The sequence below is a fragment of the Bos mutus genome, chromosome 10, assembly GCF_027580195.1.
Source record: "Bos mutus isolate GX-2022 chromosome 10, NWIPB_WYAK_1.1, whole genome shotgun sequence".
Classification (NCBI taxonomy): domain Eukaryota; kingdom Metazoa; phylum Chordata; class Mammalia; order Artiodactyla; family Bovidae; genus Bos; species Bos mutus.
Window position 1 is genome coordinate 48,056,340 of NC_091626.1, and position 19,561 is coordinate 48,075,900.

The 19,561-nt window shown below is 41.1% G+C and overlaps 1 protein-coding gene across 1 annotated transcript in view; it reads left to right on the plus strand.

Annotated features, from left to right (window-relative positions):
- DTWD1 (DTW domain containing 1) overlaps window positions 1–19,561 on the plus strand; it is a 94,281-nt gene that overhangs the window by 24,920 nt on the left and 49,800 nt on the right. The window contains exons 5-6 of the transcript XR_011465653.1: window positions 5,298–5,366; window positions 7,719–17,837. The gene's annotated coding sequence lies outside the window, so the exon portion shown is untranslated. The remainder of the gene's footprint in view (window positions 1–5,297; window positions 5,367–7,718; window positions 17,838–19,561) is intronic.

Consider the following 19,561-nt stretch of genomic DNA (forward strand, 5'->3'; position numbering starts at 1 on the left):
TGCCTCAGCGATTTTCTTATCTACTTCTTCTCATGTGTCCTTGTGAATACACTGTAACTCATGCTAATGTTTGGGCTGCACACCACATTCCTCAGTTTATTTCTTATCTTTCTAAATCCTGTTGCCCCTAGTATCCTAAGCTCACTATTTCTTAAAAAGGGCTTCTAGCTATTAATATCTCTAAAGTTCCTAATCTCTATAAGCTATAGTAGAATATGCTAACATTATAACATTCCTTAAATCTTTAGTTTCTAACTATTTTAATTATTCCTAAGCCCTAAATTCAGCAAACTCCTTTGCCATAAACACTTTCCTCACAAATAGGCTTCAGATAGCAATCCCTCCCATGGCCTCAAGCTGCAGCCTACATGCTTATCCTGGAACACTCTTTTGCAAAAGCCCTTGAACAAATGTCAATGATAAACTTTATGAATTATTCTTTGAGCACAGCTGCAGAAGGCTTTGTGCCGTCTCATGCTCCTCTCAAGAACAATAAGCACCTTAATATTCTTTTCAGTCAACTCAGCTGAGGAGAGGAAAAAACAAGTCAGAATTACAAGGCCTAACTCCTTCATCCCAGGTCCATGCCTGCGGGACAAAAAGAGGGAGTTGGGGCTGTGCCTCTATTTTGTCAGTAATGCCTAATGCGGCCCCCAACAGCTGAGTAATATTCCATTGTGTATATGTACCTTAACTTCCTTTTCCATTCATCTGTTGATGGACATCTAGGTTGCTTCCTTGTCCTAGCTATTGTAAACACTGCTTCAGTGAACATTGGGGTACATGTGTCTCTTTCAGTTCTGGTTTCCTCAGGGTGTATGCCCAGCAATGGGATTGCTGGATTGTGTGGCAGATCTAGACTCAGTTTTTTAAGGAATCTCCACATTGTTCTCCATAGTGGCTGTACCAGTTTACATTCCCACCAACAGTGTAAGAGGGTTCCCTTTTCTCCACACCCTCTCCAGCTTTTATTGTCTGTGGACTTTTTGATGATGGCCATTCTGACTGGCGTGAGATGATACCTCACTGTGGTTTTGATTTGCATTTCTCTAATAATGAGTGAGTTGACTCATTGGAAAAGACTCTGATGCTGGGAGGGATTGGGGGCAGGAGGAGAAGGGGACGACAGAGGATGAGATGGCTGGATGGCCTCACTGACTCGATGGACGTGAGTCTGAGTGAACTCTGGGAGCTGGTGATGGACAGGGAGGCCTGGCGTGCTGTGATTCATGGGGTCGCAAAGAGTCGGACACGACTGAGTGACTGAACTGAACTGAACTGAATAATGAGTGATGTTGAGCATCTTTTCAAGTGTTTATTAGTCATCTGTATTTCTTCTTTGGAGAAATGTCTGTTTAGGTCTTTTGCCCACTTTTTGATTAGATTGTTTGTTTTTTTGGTATTGAGCTGCATGAGTTGCTTATATATTTTGGAGATTAATTCTTTGTCAATTGTTTCATTTCCTATTATTTTCTCCCATTTTGAAGGCTGTCTTTTCACCTTGCATATAGTTTCCTTCATTGTGTAAAAGCTTTTTAAGTTTAATTAGGTCCCATTTGTTTATTTTTGATTTTATTTCCATTACTCTGGGAGGTGGGTCATAGAGGATCTTGCTGTGATTTATGTCAGAGGGTGTTCTGCGTGTGTTTTCCTCTAGGAGTTTTATAGTTTCTGGCCTCACACTTAGGTCTTTAATCCATTCTGAGTTTATTTTTGATGTGGTTTTAACCATGTTTCTATGTCATCACCTTGAGAGTCTGACAGCCACAATCTTATTTTATATGTAGTTATAGTAAATAGTATTCATCTCATCACATATTTATTATAGAATATTATGTTTGATGGAGAAAAAAATCTCCTTTACCTGTGCTGTAATTTTCACACTAAATACTTGGCAGATTAATTTAGTGTCTGTAACCTCATTGTCTTTATTCAGTAATTCTGCTGCTAAAGTGAGTGAATAGCTAGTCAAAAAGCAACTCTTTGTTTTGGTCTTCTTTCTAAATGTCATTTCTAAAGTAAGAATGGAGTTTATTTTTTCCACTTAAGGAGATCTCCCAGAAAGGCAAAGAAATGGAAAAGAGGAGGAAAAAAAATAAGGACTACTCCATGAGGTCCTTTATCTAAGAGTACAGAGAGAATGAGAATCTTAAGGGGCAAGTTTTCTTTTAATCCCTAAAACTGGAAGACACAGGTTTTTAGAATTTAAAAAGGCAAAAACTAAGGCTTAACATCAAGGAATTGCAGAACACCACAGATACAAAGAAAATAACCATAGTTTTCAAAGAGAAAAGTCAGGTCTCACAAAGGTCAAGAAGCATGGTGTCAGAGGACTTCTTAACAAATATTGGAAAGTAGAAGACATTGGGGTGATGACTAGAACTCTAGAGTATCACTCAGAACTCTAGTGAAAATGATTTGGGTTCTGTTTCCAGTCATATAATCAATGAAGTGTGAGTATACAATAAAGATAGACAACATCTCAAAAAACTTACCTCACATATATCCTTTTTGAGATAAAGATGCTTAGCAAGATACTGGAGGATGTTTGCCAGCAGAATGGAGAAAGAAACCAAACCAAAAGGGAGGAGAGAGCATCAAAAAAGCAGCAAAGGAAAGTTCCAGGATTCTTCCACTCAACACAAATTCTTGGTTGTCCACTATGTGCTGTGTTCTTGTCTAGGTAGTGGATGTAGCATGTCAGTGCCTAGCACGTATTAATACATGCTAAGAAGGAAAGTAAAGCAGAGTAAGAGACAAACAGTGGCTGATGTAGGAAAGGGATGCTATTTTAAATAGAGTTGTGTGGGAAAATCTCAAGGTAAAGCCAGAGACCTGAATGAAGGGAGAAAGCAAGTCATGCAGATAACACAAAGAGTAGCATTCTGAGGAGAGGGAACAAGTATGTGCAGAGGTCCTGAGTCAGCAACATGCTGGCCATGTTTGAGAAATAGCAAGGAGGCCAGTTTAGCTAGAATAAGGGAACAAGGTAGAACAGGATCATAGTGGGGTGGGGATAAGGGAACACATCTTTAGTGCCTTGGAGACCATGGTAGATGTTTGGTTTTACTCTGAGGGAGATGTGAAGCCACTGGAGGATTTAAGCAAAGGAGTAACAAGATTTATTTCTGATTCCTTTGTGAAAAACAGACTATAAGAGGGTAAGAAGCTAAATTGGAAGATTAATTAGAATACTGTTTCAGTAGTCTATGTGACAGAGAAGGCAATGCACTCCAGTACTCTTGCCTGGAAAATCCCATGGATGGAGGGAGCCTGAAGACGGCAGTCCATGGAGTGGCTGAGGGTCAGACACGACTTCACTTTCACTTTTCACTTTCATGCATTGGAGAAGGAAATGGCAGCCCACTCCAGTGTTCTTGCCTGGAGAATCCCAGGGACGGGGGAGCCTGTTGGGCTGCCGTCTGTGGGGTCACACAGAGTTGGACACGACTGAAGTGACTTAGCAGCAGCAGTCTATGTGAAAGATGGTATTTGCTTAGACAAGAACAATTGTAAAAGGAGAGTGGTAAGAGATGGTCAGATCCTGGATATATCTTGAAATTAGAAGCAAATGTGATTTGCAGATGGATTAGACTCTGGTGGCTATGGGGATGCATGAGATAAGGGGGATCCCCTTCCAGGAAAGACCCTTTGATGAGCTGCAGGGAGTGTGGAGGAAAGAGATTCTCTAGCTCTCAGCACTTCATCTGCAGCAGCTATAGAAGACACTGTACCTGAGATTATACCTTCCCTAGATCTGAGGACTAAGCATTAAGTGGGGATGTAAAAGCCTTGCCATTTCAGCCTAATGCACCACATTGTGTCAGGCAAAACTCACTCTAGAGCTTCCTCCTTGGCCGAATCCGCTTCTTCCCCTTCCCTTGACAAGTGTTCTCTGATAAACACCTGTAGCCCAAATTCCATCTCAGGATCTTCAGAGAACCCAACTGTAACAGTTGATCCCAAGGGTGGTATAAGCTGCCAGTGAGGACTCCATCACGTGTGGCACATGGAAGGAACATAAGGAACCCCTGGCTCAAGGTGGCAACTTTTACAACTGGTAAAATGAGAGGGTTTACCTGTGGAAGAGAATGAACTAGTGAGTGCAGGGTATCAGGTATTTGAGACTCATGAAGGAACTCAGAGATTGAAGAATAACAGAATTGGGTGGCTAGATACCACTGATGCTTTATAGAAAGTGGGTCCCTTTAGTTGCATACAGAGCTTATCTGGAATGGAATAGCCTGAGTGGCTGAACTGGTAATTGTCCTGGGAGAAGAAATACTGGAAGATCAACTGTAGGAAGTCTGGAATAGAGGCCTGTTGATGGACATATTGGCAATGAGTGTGAGCATAAACAGTGAGGGTCTTCATATCCCGTGTAGAACTCACCAGAGTGCCTCCACTATTGAAGGGGCACTAAACAATAAAGAAGACATGAATAAATTGCTCAGTTGGCATCATCCATTCTGCCCCAGTCATTGGCCAATTGGTGCTGGCACTTGAGCACATGAATGGAGTGTCCACTGGGGAAGGGGTGAAGCCTGGGCGTGGGATGAACTGATCAAAGCTGATTTAACTCCTACTGACAAATGCGCAACCTACCAGCAATAGAAAGAAATGCTGAGTCCCCAATATGTCACTGATCCTTGGGACCAAGTGTCAAGTTGGCTATGTTGGGCCCCGTCCAACCTGGAGTGACCACCTGTTTCTTGTCACTGGATAATCACATATTGCAGATACGAGGTTGCTTTTCCTGCCTACAGAGCCTCAGTCAGTACCAGCATCTGAGTGTTTATTAGATTCACTAGCATGGGATCTCACATAATGTCATACCAAATTAGGGGACCTATTTTTCTAAAAAGGAAGTGCAGGAGTAGACCAGTATCCACTGATAATGTCACATATCTTACCACCCAGAAACTGCCAGCCTGATAGAGCCTTGGAGCAACCTGCTGACGCTATGGCTGAATACCAGTTCAGAAGCAATACTCTTTAAGAGTGAGGTGCCATACTCCAGAATGTATTATATTATTGGATCAAAGATGTTTATATGGCACTATGCTTCAGTACAAAAAAATATAGATCTGGAAGCCAAGGAGTGGAAGCAGAAGTGTCCCTAATCCCTTAAAATCACTTCTAATAACCCTTAAGGTGCCACTTGTGCTTCTTATCTTTACAACTCTGAAGGTCTTTGTCCTTAAAGGGGACACACTTTTTCTAAGAGATATAGCAAAAACCCCTTTGTAATATAAGCTGCAGATGCCATCTGAGTACTTTGTGCTTCTTGTTCCCAGGGACCAGCAGGCAAGAAAAAGAGTCATCTTCTTACCTATCTCAGAAGGAGATGGAGCTCCTACTATGAGGTAGGAAGGAGTGAGTATGGAGCCCAAGTGACACACTTAACAAATTGTGACTGTCATGGCTTCCCAGGTGGCACTAATGGTAAAGAACACACTAATGCTGGAGACATAAGAGACGCAGGTTTGATCCCTGGGTTGGGAAGATCCTCTGGAGGAGGAAATGGCAACCCATTCCAGTGTCCTTGCCTGGAGAATCCTATGGACAGAGAAGCCTGGTGGGCTACAGTCCATAGCGTCACAAAGAGTTGAACACGACTAAAGTGACTTAGCAAGCATGCATGAGTAGGCATAGCAACTTCATCCTGAGGACTGCATGGTGGCAGAAACTCAGGCCCTTCCGGGAATGAGGGTTTGGGTCACAACACCAGGTAAGCCCACAACAGTAGCCAAGATGGAAGTGGAGGGTGAGAGAAATCTGGAATTGATAGTGGAGGAGGGAGATGACGAGTATTGATTGTATTCCACAGTCTTACTACAACAGTAGGGATTGTAGTTTGTCACACTAGCTTCCATCTTTTAAGTTCTCCTGAGGAAAAGAGGCCCCTTCAGTCTTATAGGAGCTGCTCCCTAAACATACATGGAGTAATAGACATTTATGGAGCAGGTGGTGGATTGATAGCAAAAAGACATGCTACCCAGATTCGTTTTCAAGAAAGGACTTGCTGCCTGGCTGCAAGGAATGAGGTCAGCTGTCAGCTTTTTGAGTCTGGCTCAAGTGCAGAGAGCCACTTTGTTTCAAGTCCTGCCCTTCCCACATCTGGTGACTGAGTGAGATCAGCTGTGTGCAGCTGCAGAAGTGACCCCAGCACACATGGGGAGCAGAACATATAAGCAGTCACACAGAGAATTGCAAGGAATTGTAAATAATAGTTATTAATTTTAAAACACTGCATTTTAGGGTGTGATTTGTTATTCCACAACAAATGAGAAGGAAATGGCATCCCACTCCAGTATTTTTGGCCTGGAGAATTCCATGGAAAAAGGAGCCTGGTGGGCTACAGTCCGTGAGGTTGCAAAACGTAGGATACAACTGAGCGACTAACACTTTCACTTTCAACAGATGAGCAATTATCTGGAATGGTGTATAATCATAACAAAATGTAGAAACGTGGGTACCGGCTTTAAGACTAGGCAACAGGTAGGTATTGGAGAGTGGCAAGAAAAATGTTAATGGAGGCTGAAAGGTCAGTGTGGTAAAATATAGTTCCTCCACCTCTTGATAGCCACATCCTAACCCCCAGACCTATGAATATGTTACCTTATGTGGTAAAAGGGACTTTGCAGATGTGATTAATGATCTTGTGTTTACTTTGGATTATCCAGGTGGGCCAATATAAACACAAGGATCCTTATAGTGGGAGAGGGATACGTAAGAGGGAGTCAGAGTGATGCAAAATTAGGACTCAGCCCACTGTTGCTGTCTTTGCAGATGGATAAGGGGAACCACAAGCCAAGGAATGTGGGCAGCCTCTAGAAGCTGGAAGAGGCGAGGAAATACATTCCTCTCTAGAGCCTCCAGAAAGGAATATAGTTCAGCCAACATATTGATTTTATTCCTGTGAGATCAGTGTTGTGTTTCTAACCATCACCGACTCAAGTTTGAGCAAACTCCAAGAGAGTGAATGACAGGGAAGCCTGGCATGCTGTGGTTCATGGGGTCGCAAAGAGTCAGACACGACTTCGTGACTGAACAACAACAGCCTACAGAACTGTATAATGATAAGTTTGTGTTGGTTAAGACTGCTAAATTTGGTGTTACACAAGCAGGAGAAAAACAATACAAGTGGTTAGGAGACAATTAGCTTCGGAGAGTAGTGAACAAACTCTTAGTAGAGGATGGGAAAAGGCAGTAAGGAAATGATCAAATGCTGGAGAATGTAGGTCCTGAGTTATATGGTAACAGTACACTGGGAAATACTTTTGCCTGCCATAGCACAGAAGATAGAAAATGCACTTTATGGTGAAAGTGCCAATTAACTTTCTATAGCTTCTGACGATAACGTACAAGAAGAGAGAAATAAGCTAAAGTAGGAACTGTTCAGTTTAAAAGAAGTATTTAGAGGAAATATTTCCAACCCAGTGCTTGTCATTTCTTAGGAAAAAAGAAGAATGACTGGCAGAGCCAGAATCCCAGAGGGAGGGGCCAAGAAGCAAGGCGAGGGATGGATTAGGAAATCACCAGCAGAGGGAAGGACAGAACCACAGTCAAGCACTATCCTGTGCCCTCAGTGTAGGGACCCTCACAGCAATTTTAGTTTTGTGTCTCCCACTTCCCTGAGCCCCGTCTAGACTGAAGTGTTTGTGTGACTTTTCTTTTTCTTTCTTATTTTTAAGGAGTTCTGTTTATCTATTTAGGTCACATCTTGTGGCATGTGGGATCTTAATTCCCTGACCAGGGATCCAGCCTGCACCCCTGCTTTGGAAGGTGGAGTCTTAACCATTGGATCACAAGGGGAGTCCCTGTGTGGTTTTTCTATACTAGGAAATCTGGACTGAGAGAAGCCAATCTCAAATAGCTGCACCTGAGGAACAATACCTGAACTGTTTTTGACACGTCTGGACCTGATTTAGATGATGAGATGCTGAACTTGAATGAATGATGTCATGGGGTGAGACTTTTAGGATACCGGGTAAGTATAGTTTTGCACGTTAGGTGGGACAAGAATTGTAGCCAGAAGTTGGACAATGATAATTGTCAAAGATGGCCCCTAAATAATTCTTTCCCTATGTCTACAGACATAACTACTCTTTCCTTCAAGAAATGGAGTTCATTTTCCTTCCCCTCAGTCTAGGCTGGCCTTGTAACTTACTTTGACCCGTAAAATACGGACAAAGTAAGTCCTGACAGTTTCTGTTTTCATGTCATTGGATTCCCGAGCCATTATATTAGGATTCCATGCTGTCCTGCTGGAGAGAAGGACCATGTGGAGAATCCCTAGAGAGAGAGGCCATGTGGGGAAGAAGTGAGATGCCCCAGTCAATTGCATTTTCAAGGCTTCAGACACATAAGGGAGGTCTTGAACCTGCTAGTTCAGCTTAGCAACCATCTGAATGCAGCCATGTGAGTGGTTCCAGCCGACACCATTTGAAGCAGAATGACCAGCCAATTCACAGAAACATGATAGGTTTTTAAATCATTTTTTAAGCCACTACATTTGGGGATGGTTTTTTATCTAGTAATAGATAATTGATAAAGCAGTCTTTTTGTTTATAGAGGATACCTTAAGTGAAAGACTTAGGACAAAAAGACCTGTAGAGAACTGAGGGACTTTGAGGAGCCCAGCAGGTTCCTCTGTCCATGGGATTCTCCAGGCAAGAATACTGGAGTGGTGATCCATTCCCTCCTCCAAGTGATCTTCCGGACCCAGAGACTGAACCCTGGTCTCCTGCATTGCAGGTGGATTCTTTACCGTCTCAGCCACCAGGGAAGCCGAAAAGGTCTTGTAGCCTCTTATTTATTCTAACCCTGTGACTATGCTTTACTGTTGGTTCTTTTGGCCTTTGTCTTTGCTTTGAGATCATTTATGATGTTGCAAATATTTTTCTAGCTGATAAAGTTGGAAATAAAAAATGGTAGAGAATACTTCACAGGCTTCTGGTTGTGCTAAAAGTTTATAAGAAGATATGGAATATGAGATATTTTTATTATAAAAAGGTTTGAAAAGTTAATATTACATTTTTAACTTGAATATACATTAAACTTAGAGGTAATATGTTTTGTTATTAAATGTGTTATAAATATTTATGTTATTATAATACAGTACAGTCATAAGAAGCATCTATGAACATTTAACAGGTACACTTCCCTGGTGGCTCAGGTGGTAAAGAATCTGCCTGTGGAGACCCGGGGTTTGATCCCTGGGCTAGGAAGCTCCCCTGGAGAAGGGAATGGCAACCTACTCCAGTATTCTTGCCTGGAGAATTCCATGGACAGAGGAGCCTGGCTGGCTACAGTCCATGGGGTCGCAAAGAGTCCGACACAACTGAGAGACTAACAGTTTCACTCTCATGAACCTTTAATAAACAACTGTTAATTTCTAAAGCAGACACTGTGAGTGAAAGTTCTGGTTAAATTTTTAGAGTGAACGCTAACTATTAGCTTAAGAAATAAATTATGTTTGTCCTATATGAAAGTGTTGATTCCAACTGGTTCTCTGCTGGGAATTCAAAAAAGCAACTCAAATATGTATGAAAGCATATCTTATTTACTCTTGAACACCAATACAATAATGTTTACAATCTTATTATCAAGAGCAGTGGTTTCTTCCAACACATGTATATCCTTGCTGCTGCTAAGTCGCTTCAGTCGTGTCCGACTCTGTGTGACCCCATAGACAGCAGCCCACTAGGCTCCCCTGTCCCTGGGATTCTCCAGGCAAGAACACTGGAGTGGGTTGCCATCCTTGACACTGCTGCAAATAGACTCAAATCTTCTAATTATTGATGACTCCTTTTTCTTTAATTGATTACATACTGTGAAATTTTATAACTACCTTGAATCTTAAGAAAAAATTGCTTTGTTACTTTCAGGGCTTTTTTAAAGTCTAATGGATTGGAAAGATAATGGAATTTTTTAGAGTCTAGATTTCTTCTATTTTCAGAGAAGATTTCCTAGTCTTTTTATCACTCATTTTAGAGGATTTGTTCCACAGAGATACGTTGTTAAATGTTTGCTATTGTAAAACCCTTTTTTCCTTCAATTTCTCAAGTAAACATTGTACAAACATTTTAGGAAACTCTAGAGAAAATTTTAATAACACCTAATAAATTCTTATTTAGGAAGGAAGGTAGGAAAGAGGGAAGGAAAACACGGTGAACCAAGTAGCCTAATGTTTTATAATCTTAGGGGTGGGAAATTCTTTTTTTTTTTCCTTTCATGATACATTTCCCTGAGAACATTTGAAACAATAGAAGTCTTTGTTGCTTTTGGAAAATACTTTTGTAAAGTTAAAAATATTTTCCAGATTTAAGTTTGAACACCTCAGTTTATTTTCACAATGGGAATTAAGAAGCTTTTCCAAAAGTAAATTAATTTTATTTCTTAAATGAAATCAATGTACCAAGATATTTAAAGCTGGAACATGGTATCTTGAGAAGCCCAAGCTAGCCTTCTAGAGATGCTGCAGATCTTTGGAGGCACTACATGGAAAGAAAGGCTACACAGGGAATAACTGAAATACCCTAATCAATACTACCAAAGCCCCAGACAAGTGAGAGACGCTTTCTTGAATTTTCTCCCTTGTCTATAGCTACCATCTGAATATAGCCACAGTAGCAAACCTGTGTAACATCACTTGAAGTTAACTATAGAAAATGGTTTAACTGGATACCACATAACTCTATATTAAGCAAGCAGATAGTTGACTGAATTTTTTTCAGTGCCTAGTCAATGATTCTGTTGTATGTGAAAGTAGTTATACTTGAGAGCCTTGATTCTAAACAAGAAAAATGAAGGTTTGCTAATCATTGCTTTTCCTCTCAAGGTTGCTAACATTAGGTCATTACATTTACTGTGCACTTTAAAAATAATCAGTAGCATATGGCTTGTTGAAGTGAGTTTGCAAATTGCTGACAAACACCTTTTTATAACCATATATTAGAAATAATAAGAAATATTTTCTATTTCAAATTTCAGTTCCCTAAAACACATAGCATAGTTTGTATACCATTTTATAAGAAAGATTTTAATTATGGGTTATTAGACAACTGACTGTAATTAAATAATAACCAATTAGTCTTTTAGGGGCAGTGTACTTGGATTAAAAAGTTGCTGCCTTTTGTGTCTACCTATATTAAGAATTTTATCCCCAGGTGCAATGGATTGATTGTTTCTGTCCCTATCCCCAGCTCTCCTCAAACTCATGTGCTGAAATCCTAACCCCCAATGTGATGGTGTTAGAACTGGGGGCCTCTAGAAGGTGATTCAGAGAAGGTAATGGCACCCCATTCCAGTACTCTTGCCTGGAAAATCCCATGGACGGAGGAGCCTGGTAGGCTGCAATCCATGGGGTCGCTAAGAGTCGGACACGACTGAGTGACTTCCCTTTCACTTTTCACTTTCATGCATTGGAGAAGGAAATGGCAACCCACTCCAGTGTTCTTGCCTGGAGAATCCCAGGGACAGGGGAGCCTGGTGGGCTGCCATCTATGGGGTCGCACAGAGTTGGACACGACTGAAGCGACACAACAGCAGCAGAAGGTGATTAGGTTGTGAGAGTGGAACCCTTATAAATGGGACTCCGTGCCCTTTTAAGCAAAGAAACCGAGAGGTAATATCTCCTTACATTTGTCAGAACTATAATATATCCACACCCTGAACTGATTGGCAGTTTTTGCATTTAAGCTGGATTGACTTCATTAAAGGGATATATTATCTGAAGTCACTTCTGAATGATGTTTTAAGCAAAGACGTAAGGAGGAAGGGGATGGGTATTGGATAAACTAATATTTTTCAAATTTCAGATCTCAATCCATTAGTGGATCATATGGAATGTAATTGATACTAAAAATGAAATAAAATGGAATCAAATAAAGTAGAAATAATAAGCTCATCATACTTGGTGCTAACATGGTTTATGAAATTTATGTTTATCTATGTGTATATTGGGTCATGCTGTAAAATGAATTTCTTGGTATCAGTTCAGTTCAGTCGCTCAATCGTGTCTGACTCTTTGCGACCCCATGACTCGAAGCACGCCAGGCCTCCCTGTCCATCACCAACTCCCAGAGTTCACTGAGACTCACGTCCATCGAGTCAGTGATGCCATCCAGCCATCTCATCCTCTGTCGTCCCCTTCTCCTCCTGCCCTCAATCCCTCCCAGCATCAGAGTCTTTTCCAGTGAATCAAGTCTTCGCATGAGGTGGCCAAAGTACTAGAGTTTCAGCTTTAGCATCATTCCTTCCAAAGAAATCCCAGGGCTGATCTCCTTCAGAATGGACTGGTTGGATCTCCTTGCAGTCCAAGGGACTCGCAAGAGTGTTCTCTAACACCACAGTTCAAAAGCATCAATTCTTCAGCACTTAGCTCTCTTCATAGTCCAACTCTCACATCCATACATGACCACTGGAAAAACCATAGCTTTCCTGATATAGACTCATGCTATTAATATTTATATATTGCTAGGTTGATTTGCTAATAATTTGTTGAGAGTTTTTGTATTTCTATCCATGTTGCATATTTTTATTTTCACAAATACAAATATCCCAAACCTCCTCCTACTACATTTATATTTTGTAAATAAATTAACTTTTTGACTTAAATAAAATTTTAAATAATAATTTTAGATTAAAAAAAAACAACACTCATGTTTCTCTCTCCTGAGATTCATATACTCACTCCTTATACTGAAATTGCAAATCATTTCTACCCACCAGATCCATCTATACCTAGTCATCTGAGGATCCTTTGGCAGTCTTCTCATTTTCTTCAAAGTCTTGTTCACCCTAACTGTTCAGACTGTATACCTAGAGACAGAGCAGGCTCCGCCACTATAGATGGTCTCCTCCCTTTCCTCCTATAAACTCATGACTTCCAGGTAGCAGCGGGACACAAAGATGGCAGCTGGTCCATACAGATGCGCGCAGAGGAATCACCTGGGTCATAGTCCATGAGGACAGCCAGTCACAGGAAGAGATGGTTGACCAAGGGCAAAAGGCCCAGCAAACACTTTGGGGCAGGGTAGGCATACCAGTGAGTCACTAGTAATGGGAAACTTTCTTCTTTGCTGTTTGTTATGGTGGTGAAACCATATCTGGCTCTGTTACCAAGTCTGCAATCATTTAGACAAAGCCAGCAGATAGGCTACCAGGCAAGTGTATATTTTAATGGCTACGTCCCCTAATGTACTTATAATACATTATCAGGACATAGTATATCAATGGGTCATTATTAACCTCTGTCTTTATTTTCTAAGTTGTTTTTGGATCTTGGGCATATTGGCTACGGGATGATGCAGGATATTTTTAAGGATTTTTCCCTAAGATTTTACAGTGTTAAGTAAAACATGGGGAAGGGTTATAGGGGTATGAGGAAAGAAAGGCAGTAATAAAAATTGAAGAAAGGGAATGAGCAAGAGAAGGGGCCAGGGTGAGAATGAGCATGTGCATGAGACTAAAGGCTTGGCATATTTTAAGCCTGAGATCAAGATTATTTCTTAATTGAGGCTCTTTCATGCAAGAATCAGTCCTTAAACTGCAAATATAACTATACTGGCTCTAGGTAAAACTGTTTAGAAGATAAAGTCCCTCCACGATCTGATCTCAACTCTACTTCATTCTCACCAACTGCCACCCTTTAGCATATACTTAGTCTTCATCACCTTTGAGTTTCTGAAGAATACTAGGCTATGCCATGCCTCTGTGCCTTTAAAATTTTTATTCCTTTTCCTTGAAATGTCTGGTTCTTGTCTTTGCTGTAACACCTCTTCTGTGACTTCCTCCCAGACCATAAATTCTGTAAGAGTTAATAATTCTTCTTATGCAAAACATTATGTGTAGTACTTTCATTATAACAAGTAATTGTTGTATGGTAATTATTGGTTCTGCATTTGTTGTGTCACTGATCTGTGAGTTCCTGTGGGCACGGCAAAGTCTTACTTGTCATTTTGTCATCTGTTATCACTGCCTGGTACACCATAAGCTCTTAGAGAATGTTGGTTGATCTCAATCAAATAGAACTGTAATAAGAAGTCACTGTACAGCCTCTCACTATGTAGACTTATGTTCAAATATGCAGCTGTGTTGTGCTATTATAATTTATCTACTCTGGGAAGAAAAAAAATCGAACAACATTATTTTCGGCAGATAGCTGGGTCAAGCAATCATGTTCTGTTTTTCCATTGGGATAAGGATATCCCAAAGGAAAAATATATTGAACAGAATCCTCTTACATCAATTTTTTATATTTAAGGGAAAAAGGATTTGCAAAATTTTCCAAAAGTCAGTTAGAAAAATTAAGCCCCTATGCAATGTGATACTTCTAAAAATAATGCCCAGAGGAACAGCAGTTCTAGAGAATAATAAATCCAACTGTGGCTAGATTCCATCTTCATTTTGGAAACAACCACAGCTGTGGCCAGCCCCGTCAGACAGTGGAATGCAGTTGAGAATTTGATATGGGGGAGAAAGGAAAGGGAACTAGGTTTCCTGCTCTGAGGCAGTTGGCACAGAGTCCCTGGTTCCTCCCCTTCCCCCCATCCACTGTCCCCAGCTCTCTCCTCCTCACCCAGGAAGTACATTGGTGATCTGGACAAGGTCTGGCATTTGGATTCTGTTTGTACTGTGGGGGACATTGCGGTAAAAGGGCTTGAGAAAAACTAAGATGACAGTGTTATATTATACTGTACATCTCTAATTCTTCCAAGTTTGGACAAGTGTCAAGTTAAGCCACAGAGAAATGCTTTCGTTTTCTTTAAAAATTTCTATAAATGGTATTTTGCAATTTATCTGAGACAAAAGAAGCACAATGGTTCCAACTTTATTAAGCTTTCCTTTCCCAAAAGTTTGACAAGATCACTTGCCTGCTAGAAGTGACACACTGGTCTTAACTGACAATACTTCATGGAGAAGATAGTTTCCAGTGCTATCTTCTACATTTACCTTGTACTCTCTGCAGCTCTCCTGTGTCCTTTATTAAATTATAGAAGCTCAAATAGCAAAAGCGAGGAAGCTATTAGCAACTACATGAAAGTGGCATGTCTTCTGTTAAAGAGCCACCAGGAAAACTAATTTATGACTGTTAGTCAGGATAGTGGTTACCCTTAGGAGGAAGGGTTGGCAGTAACTGGAAGGAGACATGGGGAAGACTTCTGGGGGTGCTGCTCATGCTCTGTTGCTTGATCTAGGTGCCTGATTACATGGCTGTTCTTAACTAGTGAAACATAATTGATCTATACCCTTATGATTTATATACTTTTCTGTGCATGTGTGCACGCTCAGTCACTCAGTTGTGTCCAACTCTTTTTGGCCCCCTAGACTATAGCCTGCCAGGCCCCTCTGTCTATGGGATTTTCCAGGCAAGAATACTGGAGTGGGTTGCCATTCCCTTCTCCAGTTGAAGGTAAAAGTGAGTTGCACAGTCATGTCTGACTCTTTGTATCCCATGGACTGTACCCTGCCTGGTTCCTCTGTCCATGGAATTCTCCAGGTGAGAGTACTGGAGTGGGTTGCCATTTCCTTCTCCAGGGGATCTTCCTGACCAAGGAATCAAACCCAGGTCTTCTGCTTTGCAGGCAGATTCTTTACCAACTGAGTCACTAGGGATGCCTTATTTCAAAAAATAGTAATGATAAGAAAGGTATTAGGCCTGTGTTGGTTCAAAATGTAATACTTAGCCAAAAGAAAATAAAGACCAGTAAATCCAGATCTATATAATAATATACAGTGAGTCCCTTGGACATCAAGGAGATCAGGCCAGTCATTCCTAAAGGAAATCAACCCTGAATATTCATTGGAAGGACTGATGCTGAAGTTGAAGCTCAGCATCTACTTTGGCCACCTGATACGAAGGGCCAGTTTACTGGAAAAGACCCTTATGCTGGGAAAGGCAGGAGGAGAAGGGGGAAACAGAGGATAAGATGATTGGATGGCATCACTGACTCAATAGACATCAGTTTGAGACAACTCCAGGAGATAGTGAAGGACAGGGAAGCCTGATGTGCTACAGTTCATGGAGTCGCAAGGAGTCAGACACAATTTAGTGACTGAACAACAACAACAGTGAGTATACCCAATAGGAGTGTGTGGGATATACTAAGGATGGAGAAGGTCGCCTGCCATATTGTTTAAGGATGTTGAAGCCATCAAGCCCTCAGCCACGGCAACCACCTCCAGCAGTGTACCCTGAGGGGATTCAGGATGGAAAAGAACATAATACTGACCCTTGTATAGTTAAGGTGCGTATCCTAGGAATGATTTCAGTGGGCCCAGGCTCTTGCAGCTTCCCATACAGAGAAAAGCATGCTAAACATTAGCTTGAGATGTCTAGTTTTCTTTAATTAACAGTAATCTTTTATTGTTCCAACTACTTGATCTTTGTTGCAAACACCCCTGTATATCCTGGCTCCTCCCTTCCTCTTCAGAGCAGTCCCTCAGAGCTATCTGAGCTTAAGTCCTCAGGAAGTCTGCCAAATAAAATACAATCACCAGATTTTAGATTGTGTATCTTTTTCAGTTGATGATACCTTTTAGTAAGAGATCATTTGTTTACTTTTGGAATAGGAGGCCCAGAAGTCCAGATGAAGAGGACTGTTTCTTAGTCAGTAATAGGCAGGAAAGGTTCTATCCAACTCTTGTTGCCACACTATCCAGATCCTCTTGGGTCATCTTCATATTTATTACTGAACAACTTTATGAGAAATATAGGGCAGATATTATCAACCCATCATTAAAAAGGGGGAGCCTGGGGCACATACTATGTTAATAATTTGTTTAAGATAATAGAGAAAGTCAGTGTAATAGAATTTCCACTTCATACATGTCAATATGATGCATCAAAGACAGCAAATCACTATGTTCAGTTCTCTCTTTGATATCAAATCAAGAAATTGCTATGATTATTGAGGGAAAGCCTCATTTGGACCCTGTTGATCAAGGCTATGGTTTTTCCTGTGGTCACTTGTGGATGTGAGAGTTGGACTGTGAAGAAGGCTGAGCACCGAGGAAGTGATGCTTTTGAACTGTGGTGTTGGAGAAGACTCTTGAGAGTCCCTTGGACTGCAAGGAGATCCAACCAGTCCATTCTGAAGGAGATCAGCCCTGGGATTTCTTTGGAAGGAATGATGCTAAAGCTGAAACTCCAGTACTTTGGCCACCTCATGCGAAGAGTTGACTCATTGGAAAAGACTGTGATGCTGGGAGAGATTGGGGGCAAGAGGAGAAGGGGACGACAGAGGATGAGATGGCTGGATGGCATCACTGACTCGATGAATGTGAGTCTGAGTGAACTCCAGGAGTTGGTGATGGACAGGGAGGCCTGGCGTGCTGTGATTCATGGGATCACAAAGAGTCGGACATGACTGAGGGACTGATCTGATCTGATCTTGATCAAAACTTTCTTGGTTAAGCTCTTTTCCATGACTAATCTTACCTAACTTTATACCTAGGAAACAATATACATCCCTCACTGTAATCTCCTGTAGACAGGAGGATGTGAGCTATCTCAGCTCTCCTCAAATAACAGACAAAACTGGCAGGTCTGTAAAAGGACGTTTTGGTAAAAGAGGATGGTAGAACTTTATGGGATATCCCTGCTGAGATTTTTGAGGTCTATGTGAAAATCCAGCAGTGGCTTCCCACTGGGGGAGCTGTGTATGCAATCTGCCCTAGATGCAGGCAACAAGAGGATGCATTATCTGTAGAGAGTTTTCAAAAATAATAAAGCCAACTAAAGTTTTTTGTCTGCTTTTTATTATCACCATGTGCCTGAAAATCCTCCTGAGCACTTCCAGAGACTTCCACCAGACCGGAGAGCAGTAGTGAGTACTATAACTGACCCTTCTTCCCTCCTGTACCCTTGTACCCGTTTGGACATTAAAATATTAACTCTTGTACTTGTAATGCACATCCTAATTGCCAATGCACTGAGAGACATCCTCTATCTGTCTCTAGAGCCAAAAGGAGAAGGGAGATTTTTGTAGGAGACATGGTAGGTAGACATTTTGGCTTCTTCCGGGTCTGCACCTATCTCATGACTCCACATTTCTGGTGTCTCTTCACAGAACCAGAGCCCACAGTATTTGAGCAGATGCAGGGCTGGCTCAGAAATTGTTGTGAAGGAGACACTCTTATTCCTCTCACTTCTCAAGATCACAGTGTTTCTGAAGTGCTGCCCACTGCCTTCAGCAGATGAATAACTTCTCCACCCTTGTCCCCCTAATTAAGACCTCTTTGTTTACCTACTCAGGTTAAACTCACCATCTTTCATTTTCCACTCTGCACCATTTCACTGTAGAAATGAATTAAAAGCTCCAACACAAAAGAGTAAAAATGATAGCCTGTAACTGTGACTGGTCAGTGACTGAGGAAAAGGAAAGGAGTGACGGGAAATGCATTTCCTCCCAGTCAGACTCTGGATATCTGTACTGAGGTGTCTGCTACCCCCAGTTATGCCATGTGCCAAACTTTTTATGCCTTAGTAACTGACTCCAAATTTAGTTCTAAAAATTTGAAAAGTAAGGGTAGATAGGTTGAACTAGCAAATGATAACTCAAATAAAACATAAACAGTAATATAATATCAGGCAAAATAAAAATTTAAAAGATCATTATTTATAACAAATATGATAATAAGCATAAGTGTTTATGTACAAAAAATATAACCATAAAATACGTATTACAAAAATCTTTGCAAACTCTGCTTCCCCAGCAGTCTAGTGGTTATGATTCCACACTTCCAATGCAGGAGGTGCGGGTTCCACTCCCAGTCAGGGAACTGTGATCCCGCATGCCATGCAGCACAGCAAATAAACCAGTAAATAAATTAATTAAACCATTTTTTTCCCCATTCTTCTTCCTGTAACCTATTATCTTAACACTTCTATCACCTATTTACCCATCTATTATTCACCATAGAACTGTATTGTTTTTTAATGTATGCATTTAAGACCATTATCATAATTGGTTCTCAATAATCAAAGGAGAATATTGTCTGTATCAATACGAGTAAATTCCAGAAAGTGTCCCCACAAAGTATCACACATCCTATTTTTATGTATAAAATGTTGATAAGTTCTGTATTTGTTAACTGAGTAGAACCTATGTATTATATTAGAATTTTTGAGGAGACACAGCGTTGTTGTTGTTCTTCAGTCACTCAGTTGTGTCTAACTCTTTGACACCCCCATGGACTGTAGCATGCCAGGCTTCCCTGTCCTTCACCATCTCCCGGAAGTTTGCTCAAACTTGTGTCCATTGAGTTGGTGATTCCATCCAACCATCTCATCCTCTGTTGTGCCCTTCTCCTGTGGCCTTCAATCTTTCCCAGCATAAGGGTCTTTTCCAGTAAACTGGCTCTTCGTATCAGGTGGCCAAAGTAGATGCTGAGCTTCAACTTCAGCATCAGTCCTTTCAATGAATATTCAGGACTGATTCCCTTTAGGATTGACTGTTGATCTCCTTGCAGTCCAAGGGACTCTCAAGAGGCTTCTTCAACACCGCAGTTCGAAAGCATCAATTCTTTGGTTCTCAGCCGTTTTTATGGT